Below are 12483 nucleotides of genomic sequence, written 5' to 3'. Positions count from 1 at the left end.
TATACACTCTCTTATAAATATGCCATTAAATATAAAGATTTAGAGATGATTTTAAAAACTGGAGGAAAGAGCATAAAAGTGAGAGTAAGAAACCTGAGCATTTTCTTTGCTAACTTATGTTGTTAAGGAGAATGTTAGAGTCAGGACATCTTCACTAGAGAATCGACATGACAACTTTCCCCCAACTGTCTTTCATGTAACATCTTCTACCTTATAATTGGGTCTCTTTAAAGAGTTATGGGGTTGAGCCAGGATTAAACAATGGGACAATACAGAGCAATTAGCCCACCATCTGATATACAGTGAGTACTCAACAAATAGTAACAGTAAATTATTTTGTAAAGTTGATAATCCAATAAATTCAGGTATAATCTTTAAAGGAAACCAAAATATCTTTATCGTGAGTTGTCTTCTCTTTTTATTATGAAGCATTCGTCACTCAGTCATGTCGGACTCTTTGCGACCCCATGGACTGTAGCCTGCCAGGCTCCTCTGTCGATGGGATTCTCCAGGCAAGAATATTGGAGTGGGTTACCATTCCCTTCTCCAGGAGATCTTCCCAATCCAGGGATCAAAGCCAGGTCTCCTGCATTGGAGGCAAATTTTTTACCACTTAGCCACCAGAAAAGGGGCCTTTTTATTTTTATTACAGGTTTAAAATTTTTCCTAATATAATCTTTCTCTTATACTCCCTTAATTTTTTAAGAGAATGTTAAAAATTCTCCCCTGATTGTGCTACAGATTCAACATGATCCCTATCAAAATCCCAGCAGGCTTTTCTCCTCCTCCTCCCCCGCCCCCTGCCCAGAAATTGACAAGCTGATTCTTAAATTTATATGGAAACTCAAAGAACCTAGAATAGTCAAAATAATTCTGAAAAAGAACAAGACTGAATGATTTATACTGTCTGATTTTAAATGTATTTATAAGAAAGCTACAGTCATTAGGACAGTGTGATACTGGTATGAGGATAACCACACAGACCAATGAAATAGATCTGAAAAATCCAGAAATAAACCTCATATTTACGGCAATTCATTTTCAGTAAAGGTGCCAAGGCAATTTCAATGGGGGAAAGGATAGTCTTTTCAACAAATTGTGCTGGACAACTGAATAAATAACACATACAAAAAACTTAATTTAAACCATTTACCTCATACCATGCAAAAAATTCAAAATGGTTCAGAGATCCAGGTGTAAAACCTCAAACTATAAAACTTCGTTCTACAAGAAAAAAAACCCTCATAATTTCAGATACTTTGCCAACAAAGGTCCATCTAGTCAAGGTTATGGTTTTTCCAGTGGTCATGTATGGATGTGAGAGTTGGACTGTGAAGAAAGCTGAGCACCGAAGAATTGATGCTTTTGAACTGTGGTATTGGAGAAGACTCTTGAGAGTCCCTTGGACTGCAAGGAGATCCAATCAGTCCATTCTAAAGGAGATGGGCCCTGGGTGTTCTTTGGAAGGAATGATGCTAAAGCTGAAACTCCAGTACTTTGGCCACCTCATGCGAAGAGCTGACTCACTGGAAAAGACTCTGATGCTGGGAGGGATTGGGGGCAGGAGGAAAAGGGGACGACAGAGGATGCTGGATGGCATCACCGACTCAATGGACTTGAGTTTGAGTGAACTCTGGGAGATGGTGATGGACAGGGAGGCCTGGTATGCTGTGATTCATGGGGTCGCAAAGAGTCAGATATGACTGAGCGACTGAACTGAACTGAACTGAAAGAACTCTGGCAACTAAATAAGATAAGTCAAGTAAAAAATATGCAGAAGACTTTGAACAGGTATTTTACCAAAGAAGATATACAAATAATTAATAGAAGATGGAGATGCTCAACATCAAAAACTGCAAATTAAAATTACAGAGTGATACCATTTACACACACTAGAACGGGGGAGCCCAGTAGGCTGCAGTCCATGGGGTCGCTCAGAGTCGGACAGGACTGAGCTACTTCACTTTCACTTTTCACCTTCATGCATTGGAGAAGAAAATGGCAACCCACTCCAGTATTCTTGCCTGGAGAATCCCAGGGACAGGGGAGCCTGGTGGGCTGCTATCTATGGGGTCGCACAGAGTCGGACACGACTGAAGCGACTTAGCAGCAGCAGCAGCAGCAGAACAGTTCTGGTAAAAAGATAATTGCTAGGGAAGATGTGGAGAAACTGAAACCCTCATACATTGCTGGTGAAAATGTAAAATATTATAGCCACTACTGAAAAGTTAGGCAGTTGCTTGAAAATTTGAATACAGAGCTACCATGTGATCTAGCACTTTCACTCTTTGTTATCTATTCAAAAGAAATAAAAACACACATCCACCATTCAAAGCCTTTTATGTGAATGTTCACAGCAATATTATTTATAGTAGTCAAAAACTGAAATAATCTAAATGCCTATCAGATAGTAAACGGATAAACAAAATGTGGCCTGGACAATGGAATACTAATCAGCAATAAAAAGGAATAAACAATTCATATATGCAATAACATGAACGAGCCTCAAAATTTTGTTAAATAAAAGAAGAGAAACACCAAAGACCACATACTGTAAGATTCCATTATATAAAATACCCAGAAAAAGCAATCTGTAGATACACAAGGTAAAGGACAGTGGTTTGGGGAGGTGTAAAGGGGGGAGTGACTACAAATGTGTATTAGAGATCTTTTTTCAGGCGAGTTGGAAATGTTTTAAATCAACACTGTAGTGATGGTTGCACAATTCTTTAATTTTGCTAAAAATCACTGAATTATAACTTAAGGTGAATTTCAAGGTATACAAAATATCAGCCTTGGTAACAAAGTAAACAATGTTAAAAATACTTAAAATACTTTTTATCAAAGTCTTTATAAAAAACTTTTAAATAGAAGTTCTTTTTTTTTAATAAAAGACTTCAATACATTCTACTTTTCAAATGAGGCCTAACATGTACCCATTCCAGATGATTTCAAAGAAACTTGGTATTTATAAACAAAGGGACTTCCCTGGTGGTACAGTGGATAAGAATTAACCTGCCAATGCAGAGGACACGCACTGGCCTGGGGAAGATTCTACATGCCGCAGAGCAACTAAGCCCATGGGCCACAACTACTGAGCTGACATGCTGCAACTACTGAAGCCCATGTCCTAGAGCCTGTGTTCTACAACAAAAGAGAAGCCACTGCAATGAGAAGCCTGTGTACTGCAACGAAGAGTAGCCCCCTCTTGCCACAATTAGAGAAAGCTTGTGTACAGTAATAAAGATGCAGTGAAACCAAAAATAAAAACAAATAAATAAAATAAAGCAAGGGATTTCCTCGGTTGTCCAATGGCTAAAATTCTGCATTCCCAGTGCAGGGGGTCCAGGTTCAAACCCCGATCAGGGAACTAGATCCCACATGCTGCGACTAAGACCCAGCGTGGCCAAATAAATAAAAGTAACCATTAAAAAAAAAAAAAAAACCTATTAAAAAAATAGAGCAAAACTATCTTAGATAATAATATAACACATTTAATATACATACAAATTAAAGCACATCAAGCTGCTACTTGGAAGACCTAGGCAGTCATTTTTCCAAAGAAGACATAGATGGCCAACAGGCATGTGAAAATATGCTCAACAATGCTAACTATCAGGGAAATGCAAATCAAAACTACAATGAGATATCACCTCTCACCCATCAGAATGGTCACTATCAAAAAGTCTACAAGTAATAAATGCTGTAGAGTATGAAGGAAAGGGAATACTTCTACTCTGCTGGTGGGAATATAAACTGGTTTATCTGCTGTGGAAAACAACATGCAGGTACCATATGACCCAGCAATGCCACTGTTGGGTATATACCCAAAAGAGATGAAAATTCTAATTCAAAAGGATAAATGCACTCCAATGTTCATAGCACTATTCATAACAGCCAAGACACGGAAGCAACAGATGAACGGATAGAGAAGATGTGGTATATATGTTGCAGCAACATGGATGGACCTAGAGCCTATCATACTAAGTGAAGGCAAACAGAGAAAGACAAGTATTATTGACATCACATACATGGAATTTAAAAAATAATACAAATGAACTTATTTACAAAACAGACTCACAGAGAAAACAAACTTATGGTTACCAAAGGGAAAAGAGGGAGGGGAATAAGTTAGGAGTACTGAATAACAGATACACATCACTGTATTAAAATAAACAAAAAGGATTTATTGCATGTTACTGAACCATTTTTTCTGTACACCTGAAACTAACACAGTATGATTAATCATCTATAGTTCCATATAAAAAGAAAAAATTGCTGCTTAGCTCCCTCCTAAGGTTTTATTACAAAATAATTGATATTATGCTTTACTTAATTTGCCTGATAATAAAAAATGATCTTAATTAAGGGACTGTAAAGGTATGACTACAAAGGAACACTAGGTGATTCAAAAGGAACTATTTCTTATATAATTCCTTAGTATCTAGGCTGCATACTAAACATGAACTCAAAACCAGGTAAGTCCAGGGAAGATCAGTTATTTGTATGGTCTTACAATGATCAATGTGCCCCCCGGGACACCCCAGTCCTGTCGTCTGATTCTCTCAGAATCGCCTTTGTAGCACATCACCACTGACAGCTGAAACGGCAAACATGAAACAGCGCTCTCTTATTTCCACAGGACTAAAGGAGGAGGTGTATGAAGTTCTCCACAACAAGTTTTATGATGACATCTGGAGAGTCAATTAATATTTTTAAAGTGCTTGATTAGATTTTGTCATAAAATATACATAAAATTCACCATTTTAATCACTGTTAAGTAGAAAATTCAGTAGCATACACAAATTAAGAACACCCTAAAAATGCTTCTAAACTTCCTGTCAGATCCATCCCCATCTTCATGTGAAGAGCACCTTTTAAGATTCATCTAACCACAGGCTCTCACTGCAGTTTCAAAGGATGAAAGAACTATTAATATATGATGTCAGAGCAATTCACCACTGAGTGACCTGGTCCATACCCTGAACTCTGGCTCTTTAATTCTGATTACCCTGCAACTTGGACTGTGATCACCCTTTAGTTCTCAAATAAAGCTTGATATCCATGGTAAAGTATCTGCCTCGAAATCAAACCCATATACATCAAACTTACCTACCTACGTCCATGTATGGTTCTAGGCTGCTTGCATTGCATTGCACTGCTTTGCATTCTCTAATCACTGCTATGCCTTTATGGATACTGCCTTGCCCTTATCCTATGAATAACTTCTCTGTAAGGTAAGTCTCACCAAGCTGAGATGAAATCTCTCAAAGACAAAATGAGATACCCTGTTCCAGGAAACACTTTCAGATTATTCTTAGCTAAAACTTCCCGCTTCTTTGAACATCTATATGGTTATTTACAGAAAGGATGGCACTTACATGATCTTATACTTGACTAACTGTACATACACATGCATGCCTTAGCTCTCTTACTAAATAAACTTGCTAAACTATTTGGGCAAAGAATCCCTATCTAATGAATCTATTTGGCTCTGATATTTAAAAATGACCATATTAATTTGCTTTTCAAAACACAGTCTTAAATGTCAAGGCTACAAAACTCTAGTTCTAATGTTACTTTCTATATAAAGACAATCTGTAGTCAATGACCATAGTCCTCCACGTCCATCCTGGACAAAAGACTTGCGGATAAAAGTTTAAATAAGACAAATCAAAAGATAACAAAAGTCAGGTAACAGAAACTTAAGCAGAATGGATTCAACCATTTATTATCCGTTGAACAACAGGAGAATGCATGAACTGAATGAATATCTTTCAGGGACTCCCCCATAAAATTTGTCTCCCAGGCAAGCTGAGATAAATATGGGGATAGAAGAGATCAAGGCATTACTTCTAGACAAGAAGCTGAAGGACACCTGCACCAACTGCCAATTCTTAGCTGAGAATTTCCATCCTCCCCCAAATGAAAGACCCAACAGGGAAAGCCATCCTATTTCTGAATAGGGGTGAGCTAACAGGCTCTGTTCAATGGTAGCCTAATCCAAGAAACAGTTTTTAGTTTAATTTTAATTTTGTTTTTTTAAGGGAAAGGGGTGAGTTCTAATCTTTATTTCTTAACAGCAATGGTAATAACATGCTATATCACAATTAGCTCATAAAATACTACAATTACAATTCTGGCTATAAAGTATTTTTCATAAGACCTAAACATTTAGATTTTCCATAACTCCCCCCCCCATTTCTCTTTATAAATACTGCCCCAAGTTAGTTTCACACCAGTCATTTAGAGAACCATTTCCCAAAGTTTACTTCTCTGAGTGCTAGCTCGATATTAATAAATGACCATGGATATTAAAAATATTGGGTTTCCCTGGTAGCTCAGCTGGTAAAGAATCCGCCTGCAATGCAGAAGACCCCGGTTCAATTTCTGGGTCAGGAAGATCTTCTGGAGAAGGGATAGGCAACCCACTCCAGCATTCCTGGGCTTCCCTGGTGGCTCAGCTGGTAAAGAATCCACCTACAATGTGGAAGACCTGGGTTCAATCTCTGAGTTGGGAAGATCCCCTGGAGAAGGGAACGGCTGCCCACTCCAGTATTCTGGCCTGGAGAATTCCATGGCTTGTGTAGTCCATGGGGTCACAAAGAGTCGGGACACGAATGAGCGACTTTCAATTTCATTAAAAATATTAAAGCATTAAAGTCAGACTTAAGATTCTTCACATTTCCAATATGCTAATGTGCTTAGTCTCTTTCCAAGAGGAATTCTCAATTTATTTGACCATTTTATGGCAAAATCACTCATCAAAATATTTAAGAGAAGACCAGATTGAGAATCACTGACTTAGTCAGATACCTAAAGACAGTTAAATCGTAACTGCCTTTAAGAAGTAATTCCTGGTGGGAGGGAGGTTCAAGAGGGAGGGGAAAATACATATACCTATGGCTGATTCATGTTGATATATGGCAGAAACCAACACAATACTATAAAGCAATCCTCCTCCAGCTAAAAATAAATAAATTTTTAAAGAGAAATAATTCCTAAATTTATTTATATTAGTACAGAAAAGTCTGAATTAAAGTACAGCTCTTGTGAAAACTATAGCTTTAAAGCATTTTAAGGACTGAAGACAGTCTATAGCAGGTTATAGGCTAAAGCTCTAAAAGGCCAAATATTAAGGTAACAGAACAACTGGATTTCCCACCTGCACTCCTCCATAACTCAGGCAATCTGTAACCCAAACCTATTATGACTGAATGTGATTTACTGAGTTCAGAGCCACAGGCTACATTAATAATCTGCAGGGCTATGGCACAAATAGCAGGATCAGGCCAAATAAATAAGCTTTGTAATATTTTTAAAGATATAAACAGACCAAAAAAGAATGGAGATGTTGTTTTCACATGAATAATAAAGTCACATTTCACTGATTCAGCTATTCAATTGCTGAACTCAGTGTAGAAAAAGATATTTCCTTCAGAGATTTAGTCTAACAGAGAATGTAAAGCTAGAACATAAAAACCACAATAAAATGCACACATGGGAAGTTACTTAAGAGATGTACAGATAAAGTGCAATGGAAGTTCAGGAAAAAAACTTCCTGAACTTATGAGTGTCAGACTGTGTTGAATGATAAACAAGGAATCTGCATGACTTACAAATATCTATCACTCTGAATTACAACAACACAAGAGAAGACTCTACACGTGGACATCACCAGATGGTTAACACCGAAATCAGATTGATTACATTCTTTGCAGCCAAAGATGGAGAAGCTCTATACAGTCAGCAAAAACAAAACCGGGAGCTGACTGTGGCTCAGATCATGAACTCCTTATTGCCAAATTCAGACTTACATTGAAGAAAGTGGGGAAAACCACTAAACCATTCGGGTATGACCAAAATCAAATCCCTTACGATTATACAGTGGAAGTGACAAGTAGATTCAAGGGACTAGATCTGATAGACAGAGTGCTGATGAACTATGGATGGAGGTTTGTGACACTGTACAGGAGACAGGGATCAAGACCATCCCCAAGGGGGAAAAAAATGCAAAAAAGCAAAATTGCTCTCTGAGGAGGCCTTACAAAGAGCTGTGAAAAGAAGAGAAGTGAAAAGCAAAGGGGAAAAGGAAAGATATACCCATTTGAATGCAGAGAGGTAAGAAAGCCTTCCTCAGTGATCAGTGCAAAAAATAGAGGAAAATAATGCAATGGGAAAGACTAGAGATCTCTTCAAGAAAATCAGATACACCAAGGGAACATTTCATGCATAGATGGGCACAATAAAGGACAGAAATGGTATGGACCTAACAGAAGCAGAAGATTAAGAAGAGGTGGCAAGAATACACAGGAGAACTGTACAAAAAAGATCTTCATGACCCAGATGATCACAATGGTGTGATCACTCACTAGAGCCAGACCTCCTGGAATGTGAAGTCAAGTGGGCCTTAGAAAGCATCACTATGAACAAAGCTAGTGGAGGTGATGGAATTCCAGTTGAGCTATTTCAAATCCTGGAAGATGATGCTGTGAAGGTGCTACATTCAATATGCCAGCAAATCTGCAAAACTCAGCAGTGGCCACAGGCTGAAAAAGGTCAGTTTTCATTCCAATCCCAAAGAAGAGCCAATGCCAAAGAATGCTCAAACTACCGCACAGTTGCACTCATCTCACACGCTAGTAAAGTAATGCTCAAAATTCTCCAAGCCAGGCTTCAACAATACGTGAACCGTGAACTTCCAGATGTTGAAACTGGTTTTAGAAGTCAGAGGAACCAGAGATCAAATTACCAACATCCGCTGGATCATCGAAAAAGCAAGAGAGTTTCAGAAATTTCCGCTTTATTGACCATGCCAAAGCCTTTGACTGTGTGGATCACCACAAACTGTGGAAAATTCTGAAAGGGATGGGAATACCAGACCACCTGACCTGCCTCTTGAGAAATCTGTATGCAGGTCAGAAAGCAACAGTTAGAACTGGACATGGAACAGACTGGTTCCAAATAGGAAAAGGAAGTACGTCAAGGCTGTATATTGTCACCCTGCTTATTTAACTTATATGCAGAGTACATCATGAGAAACGCTGGGCTGGATGAAGCACAAGCTGGAATCAAGATTGCTGGGAGAAATATCAATAACCTCAGATATGCAGATGACATCACCTTTATGACAGAAAGTGAAGAACTAAAGAGCCTCTTGATGAAAGTGAAAGAGGAGAATGAAAAAGCTGGCTTAAAGATTAACATTCAGAACACTAAGAACATGTCATCCAGTCCCCTCATTTCATGGCAAATAGGTGGGGAAACAGCGGAAACAGTGGCAGACTTTATTTTGGGGGGCTCCAAAATCACTGCAGACGGTGACTGAGCCATGAAATTAAAAGATGGTTACTCCTTGGAAGGAAAGTTATGACCAACATAGATAGCGTATTAAAAAGCAGAAACATTACTTTGTTGACAAAGGTCCATCTAGTCAAGGTTATGATTTTTCCAGTAGTCATGTATGAATGTGAGAGTTGGACCATAAAGAAAGCTGAGCGCCAAAGAATTGATGCTTTTGAACTGTGGTGTTGGAGAAGACTCTTGAGAGTCCCTTGAACTGCAAGGAGATCCAACCAGTCCATCCTAAAGGAAATCAGTCCTGAGTGTTCATTGGAAGGGCTGATGTTGAAGCTGAAACTCCAATACTTTGGCCAGCTGATGTGAAGAACTGACTCATTGGAAAAGACCCTGATGCTGGGAAAGATTGAATGGGGGAGAAAGGGACGACAGAGAATGCGATGGCTGGATGGCATCACCAACTTGATGGACATGAGTTTGAGTAAACTCTGGGAGATGGTGATGGACAGGGAGGCTTGGCATGCTGCAGTCCATGGGATTGCAAAGAGTCGGACACCACTGAGCAACTGAACTGAACTGATAACTCTGAATGAGGCAACAGCAGAGTTTAGGATACGGATCCTTCTGTATGAGCTAATGAATAAAAAACGAAGTGTGATGAATACAATCACCTAAAATTTAATGCTTCCAACCACAAAGAAAAACTCAGGCCAAATGGCTCCACCAGTGAATTTTACCGAACATTTAAAGTAGAATTAATACCAATCCTTCACAAACTCTTCCAGATAGAAAGGAAACTCTACGACATCTGCATTACCTTGATTTTTAAAACCAGGCAAAGACATCACAAGAAAAGTACAGTCAGCCCTCCATATCCCATATACAGAGCCCACGGATATGGAGGGCTGACTATACCATTTTATAGATGGGACCTGAACTTCCACAAATTCTGGTATTTGCAGGGGATCCTGGAATCAATCCCCATGGGTACCAAGGAAAGACTACATAGACTAATAACCCTTTTAATGTAGATATAAAATCCTCAACAAAATACAGCTGACCCGTGAACAACATGGGGATTTGGGGCCACCAACCCTCCTTGCAGTTGAAAACTCATATATCATGCTGTTCTGTACCTAAGGTTCCATATTCACAGTTCTGCATCTATGGATTCAACCAACCACAGATGGTGCAGTATGCAGTTACTGAAAAACAATCCACATATAAGTGAGTCCATGCAGTTCAAACCCATGTTTTTCAAGGGTTAACTGCATCATACACGGAATCCAACAACATATAAAAAGAATTACACACTATTACTAAAGTAGAATTTATCCCAGGAATGCAAAGTTGGTGTCATACCTGCAAATCAATGTGTTAGATCTCATTAAAGCACAAAACCCACTTGATCATCTCAACAGAAACAGAAAAATGATTTGACAAAATCCAACACCATTTCCAAATAAAAGAGTCAACAAACTAGGAACAGTCTTCACTACTGACAGCCATGTTTAAGACTCCATGCTTCCACTGCAGGGGGCAGAGGTTCCATCACTGGCTGGAGAACTAAGATTCCACAGGCCACACAGTGCCGCCAAAAAATAAAAAACTTTAAAAAAAAGGGCGGGGGTGGGGGCACTCCCTCAACCTGATAAAGGACACTGACACAAAACAGAGCTAACACCATACCTAATAGTGAAAGACAGAATGCTTCCCCCTTAAGATCAGGAACAAGACATGGTTGTCTGCTTTCACAACCTCTATTCAAAAGTGGACTGAAAATTCTAGCTAGGGCAATTAGGCAAAGGAAGGAAGGGAGGGAGAGAGTGATGGCAGGCACCCAGACTGAAAAGAAAGAAGTAAAACTATATTTACAGATGACATGATCTTGTACATAGAGTAGATAACACCAAGGAATGCTCTAAAAAATGATTAGAACTAATAAGCAAGCTCAGTTATCTTGTAGGATACAAGATCAACATACAAAAATCATTTATATTTTTATATACTGGCAACAAACAATCTGAAAGAAAAACTAAGAAAGTAACTCCACTTACATTACCATCAAAAAGAACAAACACTTAACCAAAGAACTGCAAGACACTGTTGAAAGAAATTAAAAGAACTAAAAAAATGACAATATCCCACAGTTCGTGATCAAATGATTTAACATTTTTAACATCTCAACAATACACATCAAAAATCTACGCTGCCTTTTTTGAAGAAATAGACAAGCTGATTACAAAATTCAGGGAATTCCCTGGTGATCCAGTGGTTAGGACTCAACACTTTCACTGCTATGGTCCAGGTTTCATTGCTGGTCAGGGAACTAAGATCCTGTAAGCCACAGTGCAGCCAAAAAGTAAATAAAAAATAAAACAAAATTCATATGGAAATGTAAGGGACCTAGGAGAGCCAAAATAATCTTTGAAATGACAAAGTTGGAGAATTCATACTTTGATTTTAAAATTATCCACACAGCTGAAGTAGTTATTAAGATATATGGTGTTGACATAAGGTGAGAAACATAGATCAATGGAACAACTGAGAGTCCAGAAATAAACCCTTACATTTAGAATCAACTGATGTCCAACAAGGGTGTCAAGATAATCCAGTGGGGAAAGACCAGCCTTTTGAACGAATGGCGCAATGACAACTGTACAGCAACATACAAAAGAATGAAGTTGGAACTCTTCCTTACACTACACACAAAAAATTAACTCAAAAGGGATCATAAACCTAAATTTAAGAGCTAAAAGTATAAAACTCTTAGAAGAAAATGTTAGAAAAAATCTTCATGACCTTGGATGAGGTAACAGTTTCTTAGACAATATACCAAATATAGCAACAGCAACAGAAGGAAAAACAGATCAACTGGACTTATCATCTTTAGTGCTTTAAAGGATACTCTCAAGAAATTGAAAATTCACTAATAGGAGAAAATACTTACAAATCATACATCTGATAAGGAATTGACTGATATCCAGAATATTTTACAAATCTCTTAAAACACAGTAATAAAAAGGTACTCAAATTAAAAATGGACAAAGGGGACTTTCCTGGCAGGCCAGCGGTTAAGACTCTGCACTTCCAGTGCAGTGGAGGCAGGTTCCATGCCTGGTCAGGAAACAAGTAAGATCCCCCATGCTGTTTGGCAATCCCAAAAACAATTTTTTTAATTAA

General features: G+C 38.4%; 1 protein-coding gene across 9 annotated transcripts in view; it reads right to left on the bottom strand.

The window, feature by feature from the left end:
* Nucleotides 1-12483, bottom strand: part of INO80 (INO80 complex ATPase subunit) — a 123539-nt gene that overhangs the window by 96572 nt on the left and 14484 nt on the right. Inside the window, exon 2 of one of the 9 annotated variants that reach the window (XM_086321851.1) lies at nucleotides 536-586. The exons of the other annotated variants lie outside the window; for them this stretch is intronic. The gene's annotated coding sequence lies outside the window, so the exon portion shown is untranslated. The remainder of the gene's footprint in view (nucleotides 1-535; nucleotides 587-12483) is intronic. 9 annotated transcript variants of the gene reach the window in all.

The sequence above is a fragment of the Bos grunniens genome, chromosome 10, assembly GCF_055505025.1.
Source record: "Bos grunniens cultivar Pamir isolate PY7600 chromosome 10, Bosgru_T2T1.0, whole genome shotgun sequence".
Taxonomy (NCBI): Eukaryota; Metazoa; Chordata; class Mammalia; order Artiodactyla; family Bovidae; genus Bos; species Bos grunniens.
This window is presented reverse-complemented; position numbering and strand designations above follow the sequence as displayed.